Source organism: Anolis carolinensis, chromosome 3 (assembly GCF_035594765.1).
Source record: "Anolis carolinensis isolate JA03-04 chromosome 3, rAnoCar3.1.pri, whole genome shotgun sequence".
Classification (NCBI taxonomy): Eukaryota; Metazoa; Chordata; class Lepidosauria; order Squamata; family Dactyloidae; genus Anolis; species Anolis carolinensis.
The window spans coordinates 151,257,154-151,284,243 of record NC_085843.1 but is presented as its reverse complement, the minus strand read 5'-3'; positions in this window follow the sequence as shown (position 1 = coordinate 151,284,243).

Here is a 27,090-nt window from a genome sequence, read left to right as displayed (position 1 = left end):
TGAGATAAGCTCTCATCATGTCTGAAGAGCTTTTTTGGATGCTTGCCAGCTTGAATGTGGGATCAAGAATGTAAAGCAGAGACAGCTTTGCTGATAACAGGAGATTATTTCAGTCTGAGGTGCGGCTCACATCACCCTCAGGCTTGGATTACTTCCAGATCTCGGCCTGCAAAGAGAACATGCATCAGTGAGAAGCCACCAGAGGCAGCTGATGAAGGGTGACATTGTATGCAAAGTGTCCTACAACCTTCTGCAGATATGTAGCTGAATGTAACTCCTGCTACTTAGATGGGGCTAAACATGACAAGACCTACTATTTTGGGCAAATTTCTCATGATCACTTTTATTAATTTTAAAAGTAAAAGGTAAAGGTTTTCCCCTGACATTAAGTCCAGTTGTGACCGACTCTGGGGATTGGTGTTCATCTCCATTTCTAAGCTGAAGAGCCGGCGTTGTCCATAGACACCCCCAAGGTCATGTAGCCGGCATGACTGCATGGAGCGCCGTTACCTTCCCACCGGATCTACTCACATTTGCATGTTTTCAAACTGCTAGGTTGGCAGTAGCTGGGGCTAACAGCAGGCGCTCATTCCGCTCCCGGGATTTGAACTTGGGACCTTTTGGTTTGCAACTTCAGCAGCTCAGCGCTTTAACACACTGTGCCATCAGGGGCCCAATTTTAAAAGTAGGGTAAGAGAAAGGGGAGAAATAATAAAGAAACCTAAAGTTGAATATATCTATTTATTTATTTTTTGCAAAATTTCAACATTCTTGTTCTTTGCAAGGGAGTCTCCGAGATTTAACAATATACAAATTGAGAGATAGACACCTATAATAATTCTAACATAAATAAGGTTATTTAATTAGGAATATGATTTTAAATAACTAAATACCTTTAGAAACATAGTAAGTAAGTAAAGAACCAGAGAGTGGAAAGATAAAGGGAAATTATTTGTTAATGTAGAGAGTGTGAGACAAGTTATTTCCTATGAATATGGGTACAATTATCCTTGATAAGGAGTTTGGCAAAGATGCATTGTAATACTGCTTTAATAATACCGTGTTTCCCCAAAAATAAGACAGTGTCTTATATTAATTTTTGCTCCCAAAGATGTGCTAGGTCTTATTTTCAGGTGATGTCTTATTTTTCTATGAAGAAGAATTCACATTTATTGTTGAACAAAAAATGAACATTTATTATATACTGTACAGTAGTTGTCATCACAAACCAACATAACCAGACAAGCTGTGAATCCTATCAAGAATTTCTTGTTACTACCATTATTTCCATGTATAACTGGTATGTACATTTACCAATCCTGCATGCTCTGGTGTTCTGTTTGTCAGGCGCTGGGTATGCTTCCAAACAAGAACTTTGCTAGGTCTTACTTTCGGGGGAGGCCTTATATTTAGCAATTCAGCAAAACTTCTACTAGGTCTTATTTTTCGGGGATGTCTTATTTTCGGGGAAACAGGGTAAGAGACTCCATTGGAGGAGCCCATAATTTCTATTATTCCAATGGTCACATTCTCCAGCTTTGGAATGGCCAATATTGGCATGAGGATGGTTATTTCTGATCCTGTATACAACAAAGCTTCTGACATTATAGGTTTGGACTGGATGGCCCATGAGGTCTCTTCCAACTCTATGATTCTATGATTATCCATGCAATGAGGAAAAATGTTGCAGATACCCTGTTGTTCAACCCAATCCAGCTAGAAGTCAATCAACCCAATCCAGCTAAAGGTCATATACACAGGATTCTTTGTTTTGTGTTGTCGAAACTTTCATGGCCAGGATCACAGGATTGTTGTATGTATTCTGGGCTGTATGGCCATGTTCCAGAAGTATTCTCTCCTGACGTTTCACCCACATCTATGGCAGGCATCCTCAGAGGTTGTGAGGCATGGAGAAACTAGGCAAAGAAATTATTATTTGTTTTGTTTCATACTTGGATAAAGACTATGCATACAGATTGGTGTTAAGTGACCACTTTGTCTGCTGCAGCTGTAAGAGAGCCCAGTTTTTTTTAAAGGATAACCATTCTAGTCTGCTTTTTGGTCAGAGAAAGGAGTGAACTTATTTAAGTCCACAGTAGACAAATAAGCAGCATAATCACACCACACATATTGGGCCAGTTTGAATGTTGACTTAACGTCTTGATAATGCAGTTTGAAATCACAAAAAGAGATAATAACGGTGTAAATTCCATATATCCTCCAAAAGTATGCTTTATTTCTCTATCTCATTTTCCATGCCATCACAACTTGTGCTTAGGACCAAGGAGGCACCTTCCTCACTCTAAGCAACCTTTAACAAAATGGGAAGTATTCTGTGACATGTGTGATCACTGTATTCCTATTATAGCCCCAACTCTGTGCTGGGTCATCGGGAAAGATAAGAGAGTGCTCACTGTAATCTTTACACATTTAAAATACAATATAAATATTAATACTAATCACCGGCCCATGCTGAGGATATCCTTTGGCAAAATGTGCCCAAATATGCAACAATTATGTCAAAATGGGAGCTATTATAAACAGTAATTAATACCAGCAGTCTATAAGCAGTTTGCTCAGCATCCTCTCCTTTGAAGACAGCATCAAAAGCAGCAGTAAAATGTTCACCACCCAATTCAAAAATGCACACTAGCAGCCCTAGGGTACCTTTTCCAGTGGCGACTTGTATTACCATCCCCAACATGTGTTGCAAACGTTGCCGGTTTTATTTGCATTGGAATACCACTATAATTTTTAAAGAACAACAACAACAACAATATAATTGCTGATTTACCACCGCTGTTCAATCTAATTTACTTCTTAATGGTCCATTTGCATAGCAAAATTTGCATTTTATTTCACAAAGAATGTTATGGCTCCACCTGCCCTATTTCACATAAGACATCGAGAACTAGAGACAAACATTACCAGTCTAAATAAAAGGCAAGTGAGGGGAGCATTGGGGGAATCCTTTTTGACCTAATTATGAATGTGAGGTGTTCTCTCAAAGAAGAGTGGGGGAAAGCACAACGCCATCATCAAAAAAATATATTCTTTTCCCTCTTTCTTGGGGAAGCAGCTCAGCAGAATTAATTTCTAGATGTGATACTATCTTTTTAAACTTCTCTCCTGGTAAAACCACAATCATTCCATGCAATGTGACAGGCAACCGCAAAGATATAAAATGACATGCTGTGCCTTATCAAACCGTAACATCACTCCAGCATAACTATCCTGTTATTGACTTGGGCCTAGCCCAAATGCTAGTGATCGCAGATAATGTTACAAGGTATTACTCCCTACCTTGAGGAAAAAAAGATCAAAATAGCACAAAATTAGAAATTGACTTTTCGGTCTAAGAGTCTGTATTCTGATGGCCTCCCTAGCATCACCAGTCTTTCTACATGACAAGAGTATGCATAATTTATTATATATTTTACCTCAGCTTCAAGGCTTCGTTCCTTAGATGACAGCTGTCATTTTAAAGGTGACTCATTACACTCATTTTCAGAGTCCCCAACAGATGGATGGGTCTTTATTTCTCTGGAAAATCTGACAGGTTATGATTTTCAGCAGCTTTTAATCATTTGAACTAAACTTATTCACATCTGTCAATTACTCCCTCCATAGTGTTACTAATACTGCAATTGGAAAATGACAAAGAAGGTTCAGAATACTTTTCCTGCAAGATATTTTCTTCATCCAAATGAATGATTGAAAGGAACATTATTTTTAATAATAACAGGGGTGTCTTAGGTTCAGTGGTAGGTGTGAAGGTTTCTTGGGTCTTTCCCGATCAAACCAGAAATCATGGAGATGTGCAAATATGTATTTAATTAAAAAAAAGTTACAAGTGGAAGAGGAGGAAGCAGAAAAGGACGAGGAAGAGGAGAAGGAGAAAGAAGAGGAAGAAAAAGAGAAGGAAGCGGAGGAGGAGGAGGAAGAAGAAGAAGAAGAAGGAGAAGGAGAAGGAGAAGAAGAAACTCCTACCCCATCAAGATTGTATCAAGATATGAGGAGTTGTCTACATTTTGGTTTTAACTCAACTAGCTTGAAAAAAAAATCTAAAATAATAAATATCTATATAGCACACCTAAGATGTTCTGATCATGCATCGAACTTCCAGCCCATCAAGCTAAACAACCAATCTGCTATGTACTATAATATGCAGGTACTTATTGAACCTTCACTTTGCTCTTCCATGCGAACAGCTAACACAGATGTTTATTGTGATAAATATCTAGGATATAGTGAAGAAGGAAGCCATATAATCACGAATCCCAGAATGTCTTCTGAACAGAGATGCCATCTTCCAGAATACCAGGACAACTAATGGACATCTTGAATGAAGAAAGAAGTCTTTCAAGTTTTGCTTCTTGCTGTAGAAGTTTTGCATAACTGGCTGAAGATCTTTTGATTCAGACTTTTAGGCTGAAACTATTTGGTCAGAAGATAGCATCTTTGTGTTTAATTAACATTTCTTCCAGGTATGTATGTATGCCTAGACTTGGAAATAAACTCCATGACTGGCTAGTTCTATATGAGAAGATAATGCAGTCCAGGACCAATGTGAAAAAAGTCAATTTTGACCTGCATTATGGCCCAACAGGGTGCCCTAAGCTGCCTCAATAGTGGGACACCAGTTAAGGCAGCACTGCTGGGCATGGGTCCAATTTCCACCCTCCCTGCCAACCATTTTTACCCACAAGAATGAAAATGCATGTACCTTATTTTCTACAGGGGTTCCTCCTGATTCCTTACCATATGTCTAGTAAAGGAGTTTGAAAGGAGTAACCCCCCATTTCTCCCATTTTATTATCATGGGCAATAAGGAGTGGGAGGGTAGAAGGAGCCTGTGGAGCATGGAACGGCTATCAAACCACACACCTCTGAGTCCACATAGGAATCAGGAGCGAGTGTTTGTGCTACCCAAATGCAGGGAAAAGCTTGAATCCTGCTGCAAGATTTGGTCTTTCACCTGTGTTATTTAAACCTTTGATAAAATCGCATTAAATTGGATCAACCTGCATTAGGCACTCACCAACGGGTCAGTGTACAATTTAGAGCTGTGCACATTTCCATTTTTGAAAATGGGTTCCGGATGGTTTGGAGGATTTGACTGGCAAGTCCATGAAAATGAGTCAGGCAGAGGGCAGCAAAAGCCTTAGCCAGAACAGATCACAGCACCTGGATCTTTTTGGCTAATGGGGGCTAATAGGAACCAATCGGGCTGACTGAGCATCACTCTACCTGAGGCGGACATGGTGGCGTGTTGACAGAGCAGCCGTGCTGATCAGGAAAACTGCTGATCCTCCTTTACTTTCTTCCTTGGCAGCCTTCTCCATCCCTTCCCAAAGGCCTTTCCCCAGACCTGCTTGAGGCAAATGGGAACGTGCTTTCCCAGCAGCACTTTGTGCCATGCAAGCTTTGAAGGAGCCTTGCGCTCCCTCCCGAGGCATGAAGGGAGTTGAGATTTTTCTCTCTGTGTGCTTCTCACTGTCTTCCTCATTCAATCAGGGACCTGACTGACTGTGTCTATCCTCCTCCCCTCTTGTGGCTTCAATTCCCAGAACCGCCTCTTTTTTTTTTTAATGTTATGGTAAAAACTTTAAAAACGTCAAAAAAATAATAATAGTGGATTGGTAAAACATTCTAAAAGTTGGCAGGCTTGCAGTCCTAAATGTGACCTACAAGTGAGTGAGTTTCATACTCATAGGCCTAAAAATGATGGAGAAGTGAGCCTCTAAATTTTCCCCATTGGCTGCAATGGACCGAATTTTATCAGCATGAAAACAGAAACCCCTCCTGAGTTCGAGAAGCTCCCTAAAAATGGAATTGGGGGGGGGGGGGCAGTCAAAAACTGGACACTGAAAAAGGCACAGGCTTTTGCAGAATTGCACACCCCTAGTGTACATGCACCCTAAATAATGTTATTGGGATTGTAACATTATTAAATTTCAAAACTGATGCAACAAGGAAGAGTGGAATTATTATATTTGGCTACTTTCAAAGGGAATTCTACATGGCTTTTGTTAGTCAACTTTTATGCCTTTCATTTATCAGTCTTAGAACGTATGTTTTTTTTTTGTCCTAAAATCAATAGGAAATATTGTGAAAATGAGAAATAACATGACAATTAAGACAAGTTGCATTGTCAGTATGTGGTGGCAATAAGTATATTCTCAAATACTATGAGTAACAGGAATGTTGAAGTCTCTGATTGAGATATGGATAGAGTCTCACTGATCCAACATAAACGGGCCAGCATAATGTTGGATAAGCTAATATGTTGGATAATAAGGAGGGCTTAAGGAAAAGCCTATTAAACATCAAATTAGGTTATGATTTTACAAATTAAGCACCAAAACATCATGTTATACAACAAATTTGACAGAAAAAGTAGTTCAATACATAGTAATGCTATGTAGTAATTACTGTATTTACGAATTTAGAACCAAAATATCACAATGTATTGAAAACATTGACTACAAAAATGCATTGGATAATCCAGAACACTGGATAAGCGAGTGTTGGATAAGTGAGACTCTACTGTATATATAATCTTCTTGGAGCATGAGTGAGGAGGCTTATGTCTAAATATGTTACTACACAATTACAAACGACAACTACTGTGCAGTAGGTGTCATTGGACAGCATGTGATTTACTTCTGAATAAATACGCACAAGATGGTATGTTGTGGCAGTGATAGCCTGTGTATAACTTGATGGGTCTCTTTCTCCTCTTTCTTTGCCACCTCCTCCTTATCTTGCTCTTCCTTGCTTCTGTTTTAGCAAAATTTCAACAAGAAGAAATTGTGGTGACATTTTATGCAGAGATTAAATATATCTTGCGACAATTTTTTAAAATATTGAAGCAAATGGGCTCTTTTCCATTTATTAATTATTCATTTTGAAATGAATGCAAGAAGAATGAAGGGAAGCCAAAATAACAGTCTTTGCCTCCACTTCTTCTAGAAGAGGCCACATTCAAGTTAGAATAACAAAGTGGTGGCGAGAGCAGAAAAGGAACAAAATAACGTCAAATGTCTCTCTACTGAAAACATTGTAGCCAATGTAACTGACATTTTAGAAATTTTCAGTAGCACAAAACTGAAAGAGTTCACAGGGGCCATCTATGCAGGAATGCACAAGCAAAGCACTACAGACAGATGACAATCCAGCTTCTATTTAAAAAAACCTCAAAGAAGGGGGCTCTGCCACTCTCTGAGGCAGTTCATTCCTTTGTTGAGCAGCTCATGCCATCAAGAAGAATGTTTCGATTAATCTCTTTGGTTTTTTTTTTATTGAGTTTTAATTCATCACTCCATGCCCTAGTCTCTGGAACAGTAGAAAAGGAGCTTGTTCCATCTTCAATATGGTATCCTTTCAAATATTTAAATATAGCTATCATGGGTTGTTGTGAATTTTCCGGGCTGTATGGCCATGTTCCAGGAGGATACTCTCCTGATATTTTGCCCACATGTTTGACAGGCATCCTCAGAGGTTGTGAGATATATTGGAAACAACCTCTGAGAATGCTTGCCATAGATGTGGGCAAAGCATCAGGAGAGTATGCTTCTGGAACATGGCCATACACCCTGGAAAATTCACAACAACCCAGTGATTCCAGCCATGAAAACCTTTGACAACACATGGCTATCATGTCTTCTCCAAGTCTTCTCTTCTCCAAGAAAGACTTACCCAGTCTCAAAGAGCATTGTTTTTAGATCTTTTACCATTTTTCTGTCCTCCTCTGGACATGTTCCAGTTTGTCAATACCCTTTTTGAATTGTGATAGCTAGAATGAGACACAGTATTACAGGTGAGATCTGACCAAAGCAGAATAGAATGGTAGTTTATTTCCCACAATCTAGACATCATATACCAGGTGATGCAGCCTAGAATTGTATTGCCTCTTTCAATTGTCCCAGTTTCAGTTATCTTGTGAATGGCAATTATTTTTAAATAAAGTAGGTTTTTCTTTTAAGTCCTCATATTGTTTTCCCCTCCCAATCCTTTCCGCTGGTTTCGATGTTTTGGTGTTTTTGACACAATTGCCTATAAAATGGATACCATTTTTTCTTATCTGGCTGAAATGTTGCTGTTTTTGTCTTTGTCTAGGTATGGAGGGGTAGTAAATGCCTTGAAATGTCATACTAATTGGATAGAAAAACAACAGTTATTACAGGCAACAGCGGAGCACTTTGATATGTCATTGAAAGCAATGACAGTATAAAAATGAATGAGTATGATAAAACAAATGAAATGTTTCTAGCGAACACATAAAATGTATGTGACTGTAATTAATGGAAAACAGGTTTTAAGAGTAAAACAAAATAGGGGAAAAAAGAAAGTTACCATTTCCTTAATTGTCTCTAACAGTACCATTGGCAACATGTTTCTACGACACAGCAATTCTATGGGGCAGAAACCGCTTCTGCCTATACATATTAGTGATTTGTAATACAGAAAGGGTAGGGAAGAAAGCCTTGAGCATATTTTCTGCCATTTTTCAATACAATATTGGTTCTCAGGCATTTTTATTTCGTTAGTTTGGGGATGCATTAGACATGTTGGTAGTTAGCTTCAGTCATCACACATCACCCATGAGATTGTCAAAGGAAGACTTCTATTCAACTCTGCCCTTGAAGTCTTATCAAAAGCAGCTGAACATTTATTATGAAGATGTGTGGGTAGGGTTGAGGTTTCATTTTGAATGGACACATTTGCAGTCTTTATTTTAATAAGTATCACTATATTTCTTCCTTAAAATGCTTTTATCGTTTTGCCATTTTATGATATTGTGTGTGTATGTGGGTTTTTTAAAATTACACTTCCCGTTTCCTGCTAGAAGGGAGGCACAGCTGTTGTGCTAATGGATGAAGTCAGTGACATTTTGGTATTGGCCCTTCTGGGGATCAGAGCTACTTAGAGATTTACTTTCCATTGACACAATGAATTAGACTGGAAAAAGTTACTAACAAGACCAAGATGTTGTGTATATATCATAAAACCATAGAGCTGGAAGAGATTCAAGGGCCATCCAGTCCAAACTCCTGCCATGTAGGAGAACACAATCAAATAGTCATCTAGCCTCTACTTTAAAATCTTCAGAGAATGAGACTCCATCATGCTCCAAGACAGCAAATTCCACTTTTGAGCAGCTCTTACCATCAGGAAATTCTTCCTTACATTTAGATGGAATCCTTTTTTCCTGCAACTTGAAACCATTGCTCCATGTCCTAGTTTCCAGAGCAAAAGAAAACAAGCCTGGCCCATCCTCAATGTGACACCCTTTCGGATATTTAAACGTGACTACCATGTCCCCTTTCAGCCTTCTTTTCTCCAATCTTAACATACTCAGCTCCCAAAGCCATTGCTCAAAGGGCTTGGCTTTCAAAGCTTTGATCATTTTGGCTGCTCTTCTCTGGATACGTTCTAGCTTGTCAATGCCCTTTTTGAATTGTAGTGCCCAGGACTGGACACATTTTATTAGCAATGGCTTGAGTCTAGACCAGTGATTCTCAACCTGTGGGTCCACAGATGTTTTGGCCTTTAACTCCCAGAAATCCTAACAGCTGGTAAACCGGTTGGGATTTCTGGGAGTTGTAGGCCAAAACACCTGGGGACCCACAGGTTGAGAACCACTGGCCTAGACTATTTGAAAAACATTCTTTCTTTATATAATCCAACAGAAGTATTAAGGTCTGCAGGAGCGGACTTTCTTTCCGTCACACACCTTCACAAGCATAGTTGGTGAGGACTGAGGAAAGAGCCTTCTTCATGGCTGTTCCAAGACTGTGGAACTTCCCCCTGTAGGAGGTCTGTTTGGCTCCCTCCCTGACTCCCTTTCCACCAACAGGCAAAGACAGTTTTATTTAAGCTATCTTTTGAAATGTGAATTTTAATTTTGGAACTCTGTGTGTATAAGTGTTGTGCTGTTTGAAATGATTACTTCCCTTTTAAGTGTTTTTGGCTGATACATAGCCACACCTATATCCATACTGGGCCCCTTTAAAATTCTCCCTATATACAGTGGGTTCTACCTGCTTCTCCTGTGCTTGCCTAAGGAATCAAACCAGTAGCAGAGCACCTCTGTAGGAGAGTTCATGGAGGAGAGTTTATGTGAGTATACATGCTCCTGTCTTCAATGCTTTTACTATACTTTGTAATTTGTGATTTTTATCCTGTACAAGTGTTTCTAGCCACTCATATGTATTCCCTGTAGGTCCACTCCGTCATTGATAATGACACATTGAAATTATATACTCGAAGAACGAAATTGACTACTCTAGGTTCTCCATACCTGCATAAACACCACCTGAGGAAGACTACACATAAAAGGATTCACTTGGACATTTAAATTTGGACTCACAATTAGTGACTTTTTCAGTCCTCCATGTGGAACATGAACTCTGGTGGGCATTGGACTCACAAACTCTGAATATAGAGTTTTACTTTCTATGAATGTATGTGTGTTGGTAACACATGGATTATATTTTGGTTTAATGACTGTTTTATAGTTCATATTATTGGATTACACTTCTAGCTATAGTGGCCTCTTGCCTGTGCATTTCAGGGAATCCTTTCTTTGTATTGGATGCATCTTAAAAAATATTTTAAGCTGCCTTGAATCCCATTTTGGAAGAAAGGTGGGATATAAATGTACTAAATCATAAGTACTGTAAATACTGAATTATAAGTCTAGACATTACAGCCAAAAACTAACACCCCTTCCCCACAAAAAAACTGGCTAATGAATTTACTTGTTATAGCTCAGCCGTCGGGATCTGGCCCTCCACAGGAGATGGAGTGGGACTCAGAGGCTGATTTGGATTTTGAGCCTCTCTGGGATTTGGATCAGAGCCCAATGTCTTTGCAGGTGCCTGAAGTTGTGCTTCCAGAGGAACAGCTAATTGGGGAACATTCCAATGTTAACTCAAGGCTGGATTCACCAGATGGTAGGGGTAGGGGAGGATGTGTTTTTTGATCGCAGACAATCTATCTCACAGGATAGGAGTCAAAGGGAAGTGCTGAGAAGAAGTAAACATTTGGCTCTCAAGCACTGTAATGAATAAACTTTCCCATGTGAAGCTGTGATTGCCCTGGATCTCATTGAGCGGTAGCCTTGAGTTTTCCTTAAAGGGACCTCACTCCTTGTTTATGTTGCGGTGTCAACATTGCTATTCTTGGGAGAAGCATCTCACTTCCTGTCTCTTGAACCTTGCCTTGTTCCCGTGCTGTTTCCAGGATACCCAGTTTGAGTTCGTACCTTGTTACTCTCGAGTATACCTCACCTTGTTATTCTGTTTTCCTGCTTTCCAAGGAATACCTTCCAGGTGGATTACAGTTGCTGTTTGGCTGCGTCTTGTCCCTGATTTCTGCAACTCCTGGCTGCTTACTGGCATTGACTCTTCATTGGAACTCTTCAAGTTCTGTTTGTGGATTATAACTTTGAAATACTTTGAAGAACTATATTTTGAACTATTGTGGACATTATATTATGGACTACTGAATCTATTGACTCTTTCCGCTGTTTGCTTGCATATATATATCCCTCAATAAACTGCTTTGCTTGAACGCCTAGCCCCAGTGTGGTTTTCAGAGTGCTCACATACCTTTGGGGTGCAACATTACTGTACCTTATCTTTTATCAAAAAGGGAACCATCTCTTTTTCTGTGTGTCAAAATGCTAGAACTTAGTTTGTTCCAGGAGAGCCTTAAAAAGCTCAGACCTCTTTTACCCTCTCCACTGTGGCACCACTTCTGGCCTTTCTGAATTTCTGGGCAGGAACATGACGGTGCTCTTTGGTGCTTTCCATTACAGAAGTGCTGAAAAAGTAGGGAGCGTTGGTGCTTCTTCTATGTTGTCCTGGACTACGTTATCACCTTTCCCTATTTTACCCAAAGAGAGAAGTGCTTCATTTTTGGTAAGAAATAATACTGTACCTTAACTTATATAAAAAAGGAACCATGCATTTCTCTGAGTAAAGTGATGCCTTAACCTTCATGAAATTACCTGTGATTTATCCACTAGTCATATCAAAATGCATAATTTTGGCCCTCAAACCTTTTCTCAACTTATACACAAGGTTGTCTCATACACAATTATACACGGTGATGAATAAATCATAGGCTTTACAGCTTTCAGGGTGCCCAAACTTGTGATTGTTCTGATAATAGAGCTTCATTATTTGAAGTCTGGGGATGTGTATTTGTTGTCACTTAATCAAACATGCATAAGCAGAGTTGCAAAGAGAAAATAATAAGAAATCTAGATTTTAATAGATTTTCATGACTGTTTAAGCTTCCAAAATAATTGGAAATTACTTAAATTGAGAATGGTCCCAGGTTCAAATCTTGGCCTGTTATATTGCTCTGTACAAGCTATTGATTGTCTTTTGGAATTCTCCATCTGTCATATAAAATTGCCAGCAGGATTGTCTCCCTATGATGTCTGCTACATGGCCTAGAGGGAAGATTTGGCTGTCCCTTCTGAGGCCTTTGGCCACTGCATCTGAGCCCATGTCGTCTGTTTTAACATCAGCATTCTTACTCAAATGCTCTGGCAATATAGTATGGTATTTGACATTTCATTATGACTTAGAGGTTTCTCTCCTTTTGGAACAGGGAGAGGGAACTGGAAAGAAGTGTAGTCTCTTAGGTACAGTATTATGTTGCAAGTACAAAGTCCTCAGTTCCCTCCTAGGAAAGTGGGATGGGGAGGTCTTTCTGAACAGCTGAAAGCAGCTAACAACCAATATTGGGCAAGAAGAACTTCCCTTATTTCCCTGAAAATAAGACAGGGTCTTATATTAATTTTTGTTCCAAAGGACCTACATATATCTGCCTGGACACTATTTAAACTGACTTTTTCATGAACTATAACTATGGCTTATTCTTTGAAGTAGGGCTTATATTTTGAACATCCTCAAAAATCCTGAAAAATCATGCTAGGGCTTATTTTCAGGGTAGGTCTTATTTATGGGGAAACAGGGTAGTAGTTATTTGTGTCTAATATTCATTAGTGGCTCTCAGGTATTCAGAAGACCTTCCCTTCCAAGCTTTCCAGTTTGAAGTAGCATTCATCCATGTTACCTTTATTTCTTCAAAAACTGACACACTTTTCAGCTTGTCCACATACAATTGCTTGCTCTGTGGTCAAATATAATTCTGTAAAGAAAAACAAGGAGCAGCTGGCACCATACAGTTAAGTTATAATGAAAACATGAGGTGGTTGCCATTACGGAGTCCTGCACTAATGAGAACAGTAGGAGTCTAGCATTACAATAGTCTAATGAAAACAGGAAATGGCTGGCATTACATTGGTATAATGAAAACAGGAGGGGGTTGGCAATATTCTGAGACAATGAAAAAAATTGAGATTTCTGTCCCTCCTGGATTTAATCTGTGTTATACATGCTCCCTTCATGCCGATGATGAAGACAGTAAATTGGGCCAAATGATGCTGCTGTTTTAATTTTACTCAAACCATATGTTTTGGTCAGTGGCAAGGAAATCTGCTGTCTAAAGTAGATAATCTATAATTTGATTTCTTCCTGCTCATAGAATTGCCGATTAGCCTCTCTGAGTGATGTAGAGATGCTCAGGAGGAGAAGTGACATCTGACAAATCCCAGGGCCTCTTTACTTGTTTTATTTGGTAAATAAAAAAATAAAGATAACATAATATAATATCAGATTAGCTCACTCAAAATAATAGACAAAACCAAAAAACTCACCGTAGAGTGCTTAACATTTTCTATTCACTGATTTATGAAAACAATGGTATTTATATTTGTCGACTTTAATTTATCTTTTGCTTCTGTTATTCCCCAGTCTCCTTCAACTTTTTCTATATTAGGTAAAATTACTTTTCTCTAATAAAATATTATCCAAATTATTGCTGTTTTTCAATGAAAAACATGGGATACCAAGGTAGTCAAGGGAAGGCATAGTCTGGGATACAGTAGGCATCTTCAACCACTGCCCTCCAGGCAGAGCCGGCCCTAGGTATTTTTCAAGTGTAGGCGAACAGAATGTTGCCCCCCCCCCCAAAAAAAATCACTGAAAAATAAAAGCGTTGGATAAGCGAAAATGTTGGATAATAAGGAGGGATTAAGGAAAAGCCTATTAAACATCAAATTACATTAAGGTTTTACAAATTAAGCACCAAAACATCATGTTTCACAACAAATCAACAGAAAACTGAACCCCCGTATGTTTGGAGCCCGAAGTGACCGCTTAATTCGCCTCATTGTTGGACCAGCTCTGCCTCCAAGTATTTGTTTCTCCAAATCACAGAAGCCCTAGCCAGCTTGTTCAATGGTCAGGAATTCTGGAAATCGAAGTCCAAAACATCTGGAGGGCCACCAGTTAAGGAGGCCTTGGAAAGAGCTTTCGGATCCCACTCAGTTGTTCAGGAAATGCCTGTCTTGCTTTCCAGTGATTCTAGTGATGGAGAGCAATGCTACTCCAACTTTATGATGTGGAAGACTGGTGGTTTCCTCCCTAATCTGCTATCTTTGTGCCCCTTAGCTATGGCTATTTTCTTCCTTGAAACTAGCAATGGACCAGCAACCGATGGCTTAAGGGCTGGCACTGGTTCATGGACCACCACTTTCAGTAGCATTGGTGAAGAAGAAAAAGAGAGAACTAAGGTAAAATAAATGCTGAGAAGGGAGGAAAAAAACGAGAAGTTACACACAAAATCAATCATCCAACTAATGGGCTTTCTTCTCAGAACAAAAAGGTCAGGCCTTTCTCTTTTTTCCTCCCCCCCTCTCTTTCCCCCCTGTTTTTCAAGCAAACCTCTTTAGCTTTTTGTAATTATTGCTGCAGAAGCGGGGCTTCTCTCTGTGCCTCTCAGACAGTAAATATACAACTGTCTTCTGTTTTATTGTGACTTTTAAAGCCATCAGGAACTGATTGATTGTGGTCTCCCTCATCTTGCTGGATGAAGTACCTATCGTTTGAGGCTACAGTAAATTAAGAGGTTGCATCAATCCATTTGTACACCAGCTCTTATTTCCTTATCATTTTCCCCACCACCATTTTTCATCCTTAAGATCAACCTCATCTTTGTGGAGATCTCCCCAAGCAATCCATCGATAAGATCATGCAGGGGAAAGAACACACACAAATACTTGCACACAGATACACACACAGAAGCACAACCTGCATTTCAAAATAATAATAAAAAGTTAAGTCAGAATGTTCCAGTATGAAGATGTTGAGATTCCTGTCCTTCAGCTGTATTCCTGCTTGAGCTGCAGCAAAAATATTCCAGTCAGGTACCACTGACTGAAGCAGCACTGTGATGCAAATAAGCTAGAGATAATCAAATCACACTTTCTAATCGAGTTCTGCTTTGCCGGCACTCTTTATTTCTCTCTAGCCGGCAGTTTCCACATTGTTTTACAATGTGCCGAATTAGCTTAAAGAATAAATACTTGTGAGTTTAGGATTTTTTTAATGCCTAGTGTATATCAGAGAAGGAAAAAAGAAAAGTGAGTGGGAACAGAAAATCTTTGTGTGCTCTTTTTATTGCGCTGAACTTGAATTTTCTTTCTGTAAGGTAACTTGGGTCTCCATTTGGTGGAAGGAAGAGAAAAAGAATGAAAAGGGGGAAGATGTCTCCATTAGATATATCCTTTTAAAATGTCTTCCAAATTGTTAAAAGCAATTATCTTGTCAAGGAAACATTTGTTAGGGTTCATGGGATCTTTTACGCATGGCACCGGCATCCATATGTGCTTTGTAAAATCGGTGACTGTGCCTGTGTGAACCTCAGACATGGCTTAATTGTGATAGGAGGTGGCACATGTCATGCATCCAAGATTAGAGTCTGGCACTTTGCCACCAATGCTGGCATCCTAGGAACCAACTTGGTCATCTGCCAAACTTCTGCTGGGATTTGGATTCACTGAAACTGATCCAAGCTTTAATCTTTCTTTCTGCGACTGCCATTCGACTCTTCTAAACAGTATTTTCTTCCACAATTTCAGTGCCTAAACAATATCCAAGAACAAGAATACAAAGTTGAAGAAACACTACCCCCAACATAATATATGCTCTGTGTCCCCATTACTTTCACGGGGTTCTTTACAAATGTGTGGGCTCCACAATGCAGAGTAAACTCAGCTGTGACATAAAATTTGGAATATGTTCTACTCTAGAACTTGCTTTCTAGCCAAATCCTAAAAAATGGATTTAATTGCATTTTAACTTCCTCTTTCCCTGTATTTTGACAGTATTTTGGCTATGTGAAGGTCTCTAGCTCATGTTGAGTTCTTAACATGCATCACCACTGACTTTGCTCCACTAGAGATATTATGCTATTTAGCTGGTATTGCACCACCTGACATCCATTGGGAAATAGTAAAGTAAAGGTAAAGATTTCTCCTGACATTAAGTCTAGTCATGTCCAACTCTGAGGGTTGGTGCTCATCTCCATTTTTAAGCTGAAAAGTTGGTGTTGTCCAAGACACCTCCAAGGTCATGTGGCTGGTAGGACTGCATGGAGTGCTGTTATCTTCCTACCAGAGTGGTACCTATTCATCTACTCACATTTGCATGTTTTTGAACTGCTAGGTTGCCAGAAGCTGGGTCTAACAGTGGGAGCTCACCCCGCTCCCCGGATTTGAACCACCAACCTTTCGGTCAGCAAGTTCAGCAGCTCAACGGTTTAATCCGCTACGCCACCAGGGAGCCCTTATCGGGAAATAGCAGCCAATAATGAAAGGACCAAGGCAGTGACATCTCTGACCCAACCTCTGTTCGGATATCAGCCATCATGCCAATGCCTTAAATTAAAAAATAGCTTTCTAAGATCTATAGAAATACTTGCAGGAACACCTCAGCAAGTGAGAGTCCAAAAGTGGCAGGCTAAAACCTGTAACCTCAATTCATGGCTGATACTGGATGAGGGACTCCTCCAGGGCACACAAACTGGGTGACTTGGAAGGTGCTGAACAGACTGTGCTCTGGCACCACAAGATCCAGAACCAACCTTCAGAAATGGGGCTACATAGTGGAGTCAACAACATGTGACTGTGGAGAAACGCAAACCACAGACCACTTACTACAATGCAGCCTGAGCCCTGCCACATGCACAATGGAGGACCTTCTCACAGAGACACCAGAGGCACTCCAAGTGGCCAGCTTCTGGTCAAAAGACATTTTGTATAATGCCAAGTTTTTAACTTTGTTTATGTTTTTAAATACACTGTAACTGTACCTCAACTCGTTTCTGACACAATAAGTAAAATAACTGACTATGCTAATAAGACTGATGCAGATATGTTTAGAACCTTGGATTGTTCTTTTAATTTCTGGAACAAAACCAGAATCACCCCCTGGCACAGAAGCCACAGGCTACAATTGATCTGCAACTGGCATAAATATAAAAAGGAGTCCCAGGAAGAATGGGTGGAATTTCTACACTTCTGTTACATTAACCTTCAACAGACTGGAAGTTACCTTGTTTTCTCTTTTCTTATGTGTGTGAATTTTTACAATTAATGTCAGAATTTGTACTTACTCTGTTCCTTCTATGTGCATGAGTGGCAGTGTGTATTAAAACATGGGTTGTTTTGTCAATGGGGAAAGCACAACACTCGAATTTAAGCTGCTTTCCCAACCTTACAAATCCTCTGCTAAGAAATACAAATACGGGAAAACAAGTCACCTGGACAGCAGGTTAATTAATGCCAAAAAAAGGCCAGGAAGGGACCAAGTTTCGCCCTGAATAAGATAAGACAATCTGTATTCAACAGGGTGGCAAAAGAAAACCGGTTAATCAGTTGCAAGACCATATCAGTGTAATTTCCACAGTGGGGAGGTTGGTTGTTTTCTCTCTTCTTTTCTAAAATCTGTCCCAAATCTGATCAGAGGATAGTCACTGTGTGTGTGTGCTTGCATACAAAAGATAAAATTGCATTTAGTTTGCCTTGAAACTTAATAAACTTCATTTGAATAAAGGTTCCAATTACGCTTCAACAAAATCCAGAACTGCTCACTAAGAGGATGGCACCTAATTTAGATCTCCCAAATCTGACTGGAAAATCAGATGAAGAAACTTTGGAAACAGTCATACTAACATGTAGTTACTGTAGTTCTAAGTTGTTTTAACTTCCTAATTTCACAACCCTCCTTTGTATTCCCACTTTATTTTTTACTGGAATTAATCAAGTGGTAGCAACCACAATGGAATGGTTAGATGCACTTGAACAAGAATGACCTCAGTTCAAATCCTTATCCTGTCAAACAAACGAAGTGTAAAATTTGTCAAATTAACATCTCTTGGCCTAACTGATTTTTATGAAAAGAAAATAGCTATCCCCTCATATGTCATTCTGATCTTGGAATTATGATGATGTACACATAAGATTGTTAAATTAGCAGAGAGGGTATCAAAGGTAACACAACCATAACAAAGCTATACTTGGTAGCTACCAGTTTGCCTATCTAAGCACTTAGATGCAGCATGTGTTTATTTCATTTGTTTTTGGTCTTAGCAACAGTCTGTTTTCCTGCATCGGTTAGTCTGCTTTTGTTTTTCTGTCATTTTAAAGTCTGCAATTCTATCACCACTATAATAGAAGCACAAAAGTCACAGAGTCAATCACCATGTGATGTTATGATATCTTAAGTATTTCTAAAGTTTTTTGTGTATTTTTACAGTAAAGACTAGCCTACTTTATTTCCCTTCTTGGTCTTCTGTCGTGCTGGTGTAAGAGTCTCCGGGCGTATCCAGACAACCCCTTTAAAGTGGGAGTCCCCACACTTTAAAGTGGGCCGTCCAGATGGTGTACTACAGAAAAACAAATTCATTCACCACAAACCAGGAAAATCTTGGTTTGCTGTGAATTAATTTGATAACCCATTAGACACACGCCTTTCTGAAAGAGCTGAGTCTAATGGGCTATGGCCCTGTGTGGACAGGCCCACGGGGAGCCCTGGGGCTTCCCTGTGGCCTGTCCAAACACTCATCTTAGAGCCCAGAAGGTGCGAGATTGCCCCCACGTGTGAAAAACCAAGGGAACGATTTGACCTCCCTTTGGTTTTTTTGCATGTAATGGTATATCCCAGGGACTGTGCTGTGAGGCCTAATGGAGGCTGCTAAGTTATTTTTTACTGTTTTCCCCTGTTTTTAAGGGGGTTTGGGAGGGGGGTGGGGCCTGTCTCTATGTTCTCCTGGTAGGTACCAGGAGGACATGTAGACAGCGCCCACAGAAAACATGGGCTTTTGGGGCAGTGTGCGGACTACAGTCCACCCCAACCTGGGTTTTTAAAATCTGGGTGAAGTGGACTTTACTGCTTTCTTGAACTGCCCACTATTGCTCACTTGCTGCTTATGAATACTAATTACTCTGTATAGAATCATAGAGCTGTCAAGGTGATGCATGCAATATGCCAGCAAATAAGGAAAACACAAGAATGGCCATCAGATTGGAAAAAATCAATTTATATCCCCATACCAAAAAAGAGAAATGCTAAAAAAATGCTCAAACTTCCATACAGTGGCACTTATCTCCCATGCCTTAAGGTAATGCTCAAGATCCTGCAAGGAAGATTCCAGCAATACATGGAGCGAGAGTTGCCAGATGTCCAAGCTGGGTTCAGAAAAGGGAGAGGAATGAGAGCCCAAATTGCCAATATCTGCTGGATAATGGAGGAAGCCAGGGAGTTTCAGAAGAACATCTATTTCTGCTTTATTGACTATTCTAAAGCCTTTGACTATGTGGATCATAATAAACTGTGGCATATTCTTGGTGGTATGGGGATATTAAGTCACCTTGTCTGTCTCCTGAGAAATCTGTATAAAGACCAAGTAGCCACAGTAAGAACAGACCACGGAACAACAGACTGGTTCAAGATTGGGAAAGGAGTACGGCAGGGCTGCATACTTTCACCCTACCTATTCAACTTGTACACAGAACACATCATGCGATGTGTGGGGCTTGACAAATCCAAGGCTGGAGTTAAAATTGCTGGAAGAAACATTAACAATCTTAGGTATGCAGATGATACCATTCTGATAGCTGCAACTGAAGAGGACCTGAGGAGCCTTATCACCAGGGTGAAAGAAGAAAGTGCAAAAGCTGGGCTGCAGTTAAACATCAAGAAAACTAGACTGGCAACTAGACTGATTGATAACTGGAAAATAGAGGGAGAAAACGTGGAGGCAGTGACAGACTTTATATTTCTAGGCATAAAGATCACTGCAGATGCAGACTGCAGCCAGGGAATCAGAAGACGTCTACTTCTTGGGAGGAGAGCAATGGCCAACCTCGATAAAATAGTGAAAAGCAGAGACATCACACTAGCAATGAAGGTCTGCATAGTTAAAGCAATGGTATTCCCCATAGTAACCTATGGATGTGAGAGCTGGACCATAAGTAAGGCTGAGCGAAGGAAGACAGATGCTTTTGAATCTTGGTGCTGGAGGAAAATCTGGAGAGTGCCTTGGACCGCAAGAAGATCCAACCAGTCCATTCTCCAGGAAATAATGCCCAGCTGCTCACTGGAGGGAAGGATATTAGAGGCAAATATGAAGTATTATGGCCACATCATGAGAAGTCAGGAAAGCTTGGAAAAGATCATGATGCTGGGAAAAATGGAAGGAAAAAGGAAGAGAGGCTGACCCAGGGCAAGATGGATGGATGGTATCCTTGAGGTGACTGGCTTGACCTTGAAGGAGCTGGGGGTGGTGACGGTTGACAGGGAGCTCTGGCATGGACTGGTTCATGAGGTCACAAAGCGTCGGAAATGACTGAGTGATTGAAGAAGAAGAAGAGTTGGAAGAGACCTCATGGGCCATCCAGTCCAACCACCTGCTAAGAAGCAGGAAAATCACATTCAAAGCACCCCTGAAAGATTCTTGCAAGATGCACTATTGGCTGTTGGGAATTGTGGGAGTTGAAGTCCAAGACTTCAACTCCCTGGAGGGCTGAAGTTTTTCCATGCCTGATCTATATGCTATGAAGTCTTTATCTGAGAGCCCAATGGAGGAATGTGGCTCTGAGTGATTGTAATCTGAAATATGAATTCAGTCAACATTGGAACTAGTGGTCTGTGTCAGGATGTAGCCACACTGCATAGATATAGTTGTTTAAGTGCTTATGATTCCACTCAACAGAATTCTGTGATTTACTGACCAGAATTCAGGTATGGTCAGTTGCACACATTTGTCCCTTATACATGCACGTGCCTTTCTGGGGCACTATGGAAACTGATATTTTCAACCTATCCAGGTAGCACCAAAAGCCTCCCTACTAAACTACCTAAAATCTTAAGGTTATCTTATACAAGCATTTTGTGCTGGAAGCAGAACCAAAAAAAGCATCAAGTGATTTCCCCCCATCATGTTGGATGCATAATAATTACAGAAGCACTGAAATCATAATAAGTGTATGTGTAGCTATGGTAGTGATTCTCAACCTATGTGTCCCAAGACGCTTTGGCCTTCAACTCCCAGAAATCCTAACAGCTTGTAAACTGGCTGGGATTTCTGGAAGTTCTAGGCCAAAACACCTGGGGACCCACAGGTTGAGAACCACTGTGGGGTAACCAAATCTTCTCTGATCCTGCCTGCTCAACTTGAAGCATGGATTGTCCATGGGAGGTAGCTTCAGAGCTTTAAACCAAGTCAGTGTATGGGCATATGGGTTAGTGTAACATCAAATTCAAGATAATACTACTACTATTACTATTACTACTACTACTACTAATAATAATAATAATGGTGATGATAATTCGCCTAGGGATCTTGACGTTACACTGAGATGATGTTGAATTGAGGCCATATTTAAGTCAGATACTAACAGTTTTATGAAAAAGCTCTACGACAATGAAGGACCACACCAGATTACAAGAAATTGAAGAGCTCTATATTGTAAAACCACAATGGTAACAAATCTATCTATCAAAGTATTGTAAATATGGTAACATATAGTAGATATGCTGGTTCTTGTGTTCTCAATAGGAAAATGGTTAAAAGACAGTATCAGGTGAAACTTTTCACAGCATGAACTTAAAGATGGTCATATCATAATTGCTTCTCTTAATGATGCAGCAGAGACACTGTTTCAAATTTTGGTAACCTTTATCTGAACTAAAATATTGATCCCATTGGGTGGAAGATAGAGTAAAGAAGATCTAAAAGTAATGGTTTGCTCAAACTGAATCTAGACATGTTCATGGTCAAGAGAGGAAGAACCAATGGACTGTGAAGAATGCAATCAAGCTGAAGGAACATCTTGACCTCTGTTCACCCCAAACTTTGTATAAACAGCCTTTTAGACTATAAACCCAGAACCCCCCCCCCCCTCTAGAATGTTCCAGTGGCCATGCTGGTCGTGAGATACTGGGAATTGTCATTCAAAGGAGAATGCTTCAACTTCCAGAGATTCACTAAATGGGCTAAGAAAATAGGCAGAGCTTCAAACTGGTTTTCAGAAATAGTAATTTATTGTTACTGGCAAATTGTCTCTGAACCATTTGAAAAATGGTTTTTCCCTGGAGCACTGTAAGTAAATAATATATGTGAAATGAGCAATAAAATGAATGCAAACTACTAAAACAAATTGGTAAATGTCCACAGTTGAATAGAAGATATACAAGATGTGTTGTTACTCAAACAAATCAGAATCATCATATGGCTTATAGCATCCACATTTCAAAAATATGAAAGGATAAACAGTGATAAAAATATAATAAACAATTTTAACTCAAGATATATCATCTCAGTTATAGCGGTACTAACTGCTTCCCTTTTATATCAAAAGCATTCAAAGAATTAGAAAGTTCAAAGACTATCAGTCTTCAAAAACTGGTTACAATGAAATGTAACTGAACCCACTACAGTTAGATCTGAAACCTCAGGCCCCTTCTACACTGCCATATAAAATCCATATTATATGCTTTGTACTGGATTATATGGTAGTGTAGACTCAGTCCCCTTACACACAGCTGTATAAAATCCCGCATTATCTGCTTTGAACTGAGTTATATGGCAGTGTGAATTATGATGATGATGATGATGATGATGATGATGATGATGATGATGATGACAATAATAATTTTATTTTTATACCCCGCCACCATCTCCCCAGAGGGACTCGGGGCGGCTCACAGATATAAAACAAGCATACAGTGGTATCAAATACAAAAAAACCCACACAAATAAAATTAAAAGGCATAAAATAAAATCACAATCATTATAAGACACATGTTAAAACACAGCAATAAAATCATAAAATGAACTGGGCAAAGTGCACTGAGTGAAAATTGTAAACATGAAGGAAGTTAAGGTGCTATAAGATCATGGGGAGAACCTTAAACAGCTCAAAGCAGATATTGTGGATTATCTGCCTTGATATTCCGGGTTATATGGCTGTGTGGAAGGGCCCTCATATAATCCATTTCAAAGCAGGTAATGTTGATTATCTGCTTTGATAATCTGGATTATATGGCAGTTTAGAAGGGGTCTCATCTGATCCTAACAGTAAATCTCCAAATCTGTGCCATAGCCCTGGCTAAACAAGCAGGGCTCTCCTGTCTGTAAGCATTTTTTTCTTCTTGTTGCCAACTTTATAGGTAAAATGACCTATTTCCAACTGAACAAATTCAGGCCAACATGGCAGTTTTGTTACCTCATTAAATACATTAGTCAATAACACCTGGTGTAACCGAAACTTCTTATGCAATTAGGTTAGTCGCCACATGGCCTAAAGTCAAACCATCATTGCTTAAAGAATATTGTTTTAATAAGACGATACAAAATAAAAACCCCTTGGCCGATCACAACAGCTACTAGTCTGGACTGAAGATAAGGAACGGACCTGTGCTCAAATGATGCTCAAATTATTTGAAATTGCGTAGTACAGAAAAAGCTCTTGATTATAGCCGATGCCTGTCTTGTGCTACATATCAAAACCAGCACCTGACAGTTATAGGAGAATGCGAATGAGTGTAACGGTGCAATTATTTTGGAGAAGATGGAGGGACTCCGTCAAGATTAAAAAAATGTACTTAATAGGCATATATCCTCCTCTCTCACTTTCAAGGTCTAGGCAAAGATGAAAAGTGATATTGTTGCAAAAGTACATTGAATGTCTAGAGTGAGTGGAATATTAAGCAGGAGCTGGGAAATCAAAACCTGTAAGGGCAACGGAAGCTGCGGAAAGGATTAAAGATGGGCCTGTCGTTCAGGCAGGCAATCTTCTGATTCAACCCCACATACATTAGTTTGAAAATAAGATAGAATGCTGTTTTCCAGAAAATAACCACTAAGGGCAGAGTAAAGTGAGGCTTGTGCCAATGAAACACAAAGATAATCCCAATTGCTCTGCATCTGTAGAACCAAATGGGTCAATACAATGTGATAACAGTGACAAACCCACCCCTGCATCTCACTCCACAGTTTGGCAGTATTGCACCAACCCTTTTCATAGTAGTAAAGAGCATGAGACAGTCAAATATTCAGCAAGCTGATCTACCCTGTTGTAGTTGCGCCAAGGGGCAGTTCTGGTACTACTGGTAAAATTGCTAGTAGGAGGAAAAGGGATAATGTTGAGCAGGTGTTTGATGAGGAACAGCAAATAAAGTGGATTCAGGAAATACTTATTACTCCTACTGATGAGGAGTGGAATTGAAAGTGAGGGTCCCTTGCAGAAGGCAAGATGTCGTTTTTGGGACATTGCTTTGTCGCTGCCTGTACTCCTTGGGTCCTGGATGTACAGCTTCGTGTTCTGAATCCGGATTGATTCCTGCTTTGGCGTTCCTGACTTGGCGTTTCTGCTTTGGCATCCCTGGCTTGGCGTTTCTGGCTTGGCGTTCCTGGCACCTGAATCCAGTTTTGCTCCTGACAGCGTTCGTTCCTGCTTTGGCGTTCCTGGTTTGGCGTTCCTGGCTCCTGAATCCAGTTTGGCTCCTGATGACAACATTTTGCTCCTGGCTTGGCGATTCCAACCTGGCATTTCTGGTTTGGCGTTTCTGGTTTCCACTGGCTCCTGAATCCGGTCTGCTTCCTTACGACGCCAGTGTTTGCTCCCGGCTTGGCGTTTCTGGCTTCCCTTTGTCTTCTGAATCCGGTCTGCTTCCTGACGATGACAGTGTTTGCTCCTGGCTTGGCGTTTTTGGCACCTTTTGGATTTTGAACTTGGCTTGGCTTTTGACAATGGTATTGTTTGCTCGCTTCCCTGACTCTGTGTTTGTCGCTTCTCTGACTCTGTGCCACAGCATAGTGTGGCGCTTGTTTCAGTGAACGTTTTGGTTACATTTGAACTGGATTATCAAGCTAGATAATCCGGGTTATCTTTCTGTCCCTGTTTTGTGCCTTTTCTTGAAGCAAAGACATTTACTTTTGGTGGAAACACTGAAGTTAAGCGTTTCTGAGTTCAATTTATCATTTAATAAACATTTGCTAACTTTACTTATTGTGTGTGGCTCTTTAAGAGGAGTCTGTATCGTGACACACCCAGTTTGGAGAACAAACACAACAGTTTGTGGTAGTTGTCATACAGTTCTCAAGGACTGAACCTTAGTTAGAATATGCAAAATTTGTGTGGGAAGATTTCAAAGCTTTCCCTAGCTCATGATAGGTCATACGAGGAAAAGTCTTTGCTGCTTAGGAGGCCAGTGCAGCCTAGGGCTCTTCCACACAGTCATATATTTTGTAATGGTATCTGTTTTATATGAATTGTTGTTTTTACATTGTTTTTAGGCATTGAATTTTTGCCCATTTATTGTAAGCCGCTTTGAGTCCCCTCGGGGAGAAAGGCGGGGTAAAAGTGATGTAAATAAATAAATAAATCCCAGAACATCAAAGCAGAAAATCCCACAATATCTTCTTTGAATTGGGTTATCTAAGTCCATACTGTGCCCCGGGTGGCACAGTGCGTTAAAGCGTTGAGCTGCTGAACTTGCGGCTCAAAAGGTGCCAGGTTCAAATCCTGGGAGCGGAATGAGCGCCCACTGTTAGCCCCAGCTCCTGCCAACCCAGCAGTTTGAAAACATGCAAATGTGAGTAGATCAATAGGTACCGCTCCGGCAGGAAGGTAATGGTGCTCCATTCAGTCATGCCGGCCACACGACCTTAGAGGTGTCTACGGACAACGCTGGCTCTTCGGCTTAGAAATGGAGATCAGCACCAATCCCCAGATTAGGTTACGACTGGACTTATCGTCAGGGGAAAACCTTTACCTTTACCTTTAAGTCCATACTCATATAATATGGGATTTTCTGTCTTGATATTCTGGGATATATGGCTGTGTGGAAAGGCCCTGAGTTATCTAAGTCCACACTGCCATATATTCCAGTTCAAAGTAGATAATGTGGGATTTTATTCAGCTGTGTGGAAGAGGCCCTAGCCTATGGTCATATAAAAATACCTTGAGAGAAAGAGATAGCAGACTTCCACAATAATAGAGGGAGCTGTTTTTGCATATGGCTGCATGGCTTTCAAAACACAGTTTTGAGTCCCCTTCCACACAGCTGAATAAAATCCCACATTATCTGCTTTGAACTAGAATATAAGGCAGTGTGGACACAGTTTTTTTTTCGTGTCAGAAGTGACTTGAGAAACTGCAAGTCGCTTCTGGTGTGAGTTCAAAGCAGATATTGTGGGATTTTCTGTCTTGATATTCTGAGTTATATGGCTGTGTGGAAGGGCCCTGGGGACAATGGTTACACCAATCTGTGTCTCAATGGGGCAGCATCAAGTTTGTCCATTACAGAGCTTGAGAAATAATTCACTTGAAATAAATTAACTTTTTCAGCAGCTGTTTGGAAAGGCATTATTTAAATAATCAAACCACAAGATTGAAGGATTCAGAAATGGATACTATTTCAAATTCCAAGCTTGCATTCATAGCATGCTATCAATCATCATTGAAACAAGGTGTTTTAAAACTTTCACTTTTTAAAACTTTCACTGGTGCTTTAGACAGAAATGCCGGTGTAGTCATTTCCTCTTTTCTCACCAGTCTCACCATATAACTCAGACTATCAAGACAGCAAATCCCACAATATCTGCGTTGAACGGGGTTATCTGAGTCCACACTGCCATACATTCCAATTCAAAGCA